Raw genomic sequence first — 4,497 nt, forward strand, 5'->3', positions numbered from 1 at the left:
GAATTACATAATTTAATTAATAACTCCTTACAGTTTAGCGATGAAGAGGAAGAAACTAAGAGGATTGTGCGTTCGACGAAGGAGGAAAGATATGAAGAAATCGCAAATCTAATTAAGCTCATAAGGAACTACAAGAAGATCAAAGATATGAGCAGCATGTTAACTAGTTTTGAAGCTTTGAAGACTGCCTACCAAAAGGCATTGCCTGTAATAGCAAAAGAAGAAGGTGGTCAAACGCCACGTTTTTATATCAGATGTCTGGTAGAAATGGAGGATTTCATCATTGACGTGTGGGAGGATCGTGAAGGTCGACAAGAACATGTCTAAAAACAATTCCAAGTCGTTGACCTCGCTACGTCAGAAGCTTCGTAAATACAATAAAGATTTCGAGGAGGACATAGCAAAATTCCGGGAGAATCCTGATCAGGACGATGACGAAGAAGAAGAGAAACCTGAGGAACTCGCGGAGTCGGAGGAAGAGGACGACAGTGCTGTTGCCTTCAAGAAAGCTGGATCGGAAGCAAGCGAGCCGGACACTTCGAAATTTAAGAAGAGCGTCGCTGATGGAGACGATGGAAGCGAGAGCGAATCCGATTGGGGTAGTTCCTCGGACAGCGAGAGCACGAGCAGCGAAGATGAAGGACAGTACCAAAATATCCGTGAACGATTCATAAAGCGAGCGAAGGACGAGGAAGAGGAGGACAAGGCGAAACGGAAGGAGCAGCGGAAGGAACGGAAAGAGAAGGAACGGAAAAAGAAGCGGGACGAAGACGATGGAGAAGGCGAATGGGAAACAGTGAAGGGAGGCGTCGCTATTCCATCCGAGAAACCGAAAATGTTCGCCAAAGACGCTGAGATCAATGTAGCTGCTGTCTTGAAGAAGCTAAACGAAATCATTGCTGCTCGTGGAAAGAAACGTACCGATCGCAGGGAACAGATCGAACTCCTGCACGAATTACAGTCCATAGCCGACGCTCACAATCTTGGCCCAGCAGTAGCTGTGAAGATCAAGTTTTCTATAGTATCATCGATCTTCGATTACAATCCGAAAGTATCGGACGCGATGAAGCCCGAGTATTGGTCAAAGATACTGGAGCGTATCACGGAGATGCTCGAAATGTTATTGAGCACAAAGGACATGATCATCGCTGAGGTTGTGTCCGAAGAGGGAGAGGAGTACGAAACGCCTCCGTACAAAATACACGGTTGTGTTTTGACGTTGGTGGAACGTTTAGACGAAGAGTTTATTAAACTGTTGAAAGAACGCGACCCACACAGTAATGAGTATGTGGAGAGGTTGAAGGATGAGAAACAGGTGTCCGCTATAATAGACCGTGCAAGTCATGGAGAAACTTTGTAAATACGTATACGCTCACGATAGCACGGACAGGCTCAGAACCCGTGCGATCCTCTCGCATATTTATCACCACGCCCTCCACGACAACTGGTTCCAAGCTCGCGATCTTATCCTGATGTCGCACTTGCAAGAAACTATCCAGCATTCCGATCCGGCCACGCAAATCTTGTACAACAGGACGATCGCTCATCTGGGCTTGTGCGCGTTCCGCCACGCGAACATCAAAGATGCCCATAACTGTTTGGTCGATTTGATGGTCACTGGTAAGGTGAAGGAGCTGCTGGCGCAAGGCCTGCTGCCTCAGAGGCAACACGAGCGCAGCAAAGAGCAAGAGAAGATTGAGAAACAGAGGCAAATGCCTTTCCACATGCACATCAACCTGGAGCTTCTCGAATGCGTTTATCTGGTCTCCGCGATGCTCATTGAGATCCCGTACATGGCTGCGCACGAATTCGACGCGAGAAGAAGGATGATATCTAAGACTTTCTACCAGCAGCTGCGATCCAGCGAACGTCAGTCGTTGGTAGGGCCACCGGAGTCGATGAGGGAGCACGTGGTCGCCGCTGCAAAGGCTATGCGTAACGGAAACTGGCTGGCTTGCAATAACTTCATTATCAACGAGAAGATGAACGCGAAGGTGTGGGAAACAGTTTAGCGATGAAGAGGAAGAAACTAAGAGGATTGTGCGTTCGACGAAGGAGGAAAGATATGAAGAAATCGCAAATCTAATTAAGCTCATAAGGAACTACAAGAAGATCAAAGATATGAGCAGCATGTTAACTAGTTTTGAAGCTTTGAAGACTGCCTACCAAAAGGCATTGCCTGTAATAGCAAAAGAAGAAGGTGGTCAAACGCCACGTTTTTATATCAGATGTCTGGTAGAAATGGAGGATTTCATCATTGACGTGTGGGAGGATCGTGAAGGTCGACAAGAACATGTCTAAAAACAATTCCAAGTCGTTGACCTCGCTACGTCAGAAGCTTCGTAAATACAATAAAGATTTCGAGGAGGACATAGCAAAATTCCGGGAGAATCCTGATCAGGACGATGACGAAGAAGAAGAGAAACCTGAGGAACTCGCGGAGTCGGAGGAAGAGGACGACAGTGCTGTTGCCTTCAAGAAAGCTGGATCGGAAGCAAGCGAGCCGGACACTTCGAAATTTAAGAAGAGCGTCGCTGATGGAGACGATGGAAGCGAGAGCGAATCCGATTGGGGTAGTTCCTCGGACAGCGAGAGCACGAGCAGCGAAGATGAAGGACAGTACCAAAATATCCGTGAACGATTCATAAAGCGAGCGAAGGACGAGGAAGAGGAGGACAAGGCGAAACGGAAGGAGCAGCGGAAGGAACGGAAAGAGAAGGAACGGAAAAAGAAGCGGGACGAAGACGATGGAGAAGGCGAATGGGAAACAGTGAAGGGAGGCGTCGCTATTCCATCCGAGAAACCGAAAATGTTCGCCAAAGACGCTGAGATCAATGTAGCTGCTGTCTTGAAGAAGCTAAACGAAATCATTGCTGCTCGTGGAAAGAAACGTACCGATCGCAGGGAACAGATCGAACTCCTGCACGAATTACAGTCCATAGCCGACGCTCACAATCTTGGCCCAGCAGTAGCTGTGAAGATCAAGTTTTCTATAGTATCATCGATCTTCGATTACAATCCGAAAGTATCGGACGCGATGAAGCCCGAGTATTGGTCAAAGATACTGGAGCGTATCACGGAGATGCTCGAAATGTTATTGAGCACAAAGGACATGATCATCGCTGAGGTTGTGTCCGAAGAGGGAGAGGAGTACGAAACGCCTCCGTACAAAATACACGGTTGTGTTTTGACGTTGGTGGAACGTTTAGACGAAGAGTTTATTAAACTGTTGAAAGAACGCGACCCACACAGTAATGAGTATGTGGAGAGGTTGAAGGATGAGAAACAGGTGTCCGCTATAATAGACCGTGCAAGTCATGGAGAAACTTTGTAAATACGTATACGCTCACGATAGCACGGACAGGCTCAGAACCCGTGCGATCCTCTCGCATATTTATCACCACGCCCTCCACGACAACTGGTTCCAAGCTCGCGATCTTATCCTGATGTCGCACTTGCAAGAAACTATCCAGCATTCCGATCCGGCCACGCAAATCTTGTACAACAGGACGATCGCTCATCTGGGCTTGTGCGCGTTCCGCCACGCGAACATCAAAGATGCCCATAACTGTTTGGTCGATTTGATGGTCACTGGTAAGGTGAAGGAGCTGCTGGCGCAAGGCCTGCTGCCTCAGAGGCAACACGAGCGCAGCAAAGAGCAAGAGAAGATTGAGAAACAGAGGCAAATGCCTTTCCACATGCACATCAACCTGGAGCTTCTCGAATGCGTTTACCTGGTCTCCGCGATGCTCATTGAGATCCCGTACATGGCTGCGCACGAATTCGACGCGAGAAGAAGGATGATATCTAAGACTTTCTACCAGCAGCTGCGATCCAGCGAACGTCAGTCGTTGGTAGGGCCACCGGAGTCGATGAGGGAGCACGTGGTCGCCGCTGCAAAGGCTATGCGTAACGGAAACTGGCTGGCTTGCAATAACTTCATTATCAACGAGAAGATGAACGCGAAGGTGTGGGATCTCTTCTATCAGGCTGGCAAGGTTCGCGATATGCTTACAAGACTGATCAAAGAGGAAGCGTTGAGAACGTATTTGTTCACTTATTCCCACGTGTACGACTCGATATCCATGCCGAAACTGGCGGAGATGTTCCAGCTGAAACGACCAATTGTACATTCCATCATAAGCAAAATGATCATAAACGAGGAGCTGATGGCGTCGCTGGACGACCCGACGGAGACCGTCGTGATGCATCGCAGCGAGCCCAGTCGACTCCAATCTTTGGCGCTCCAGCTCACCGACAAGGTGAACAACTTCGTCGATTCCAACGAACGGATCTTCGAAATGAAGCAAGGTAATTTATGGGAATTCTCTAGTTTACTTTTGTTAAATTGTGATATAATACTGAATTTTTGTATTGTGCAACAGGAAACTTCTTCTCGAGAGGGAACCAAGGAAACTTCCGCGACAGGCAAAACTACAATAGGCAGGATCGGGATTGGGGCCGGCAGAGACGCGACCGCGACAGGGATCGTAATAG

General features: G+C 48.2%; 1 pseudogene; it reads left to right on the forward strand.

Annotated features, from left to right (window-relative positions):
• Positions 1-132: 132 nt before the first annotated feature.
• Positions 133-4,492, forward strand: LOC108626290 (eukaryotic translation initiation factor 3 subunit C-like; annotated as a pseudogene).
• Positions 4,493-4,497: the final 5 nt, after the last annotated feature.

This window comes from Ceratina calcarata, unplaced genomic scaffold (assembly GCF_001652005.2).
Source record: "Ceratina calcarata isolate Rehan_Ccalc_2016 unplaced genomic scaffold, ASM165200v1 scaffold1202, whole genome shotgun sequence".
Lineage (NCBI taxonomy): Eukaryota > Metazoa > Arthropoda > Insecta > Hymenoptera > Apidae > Ceratina > Ceratina calcarata.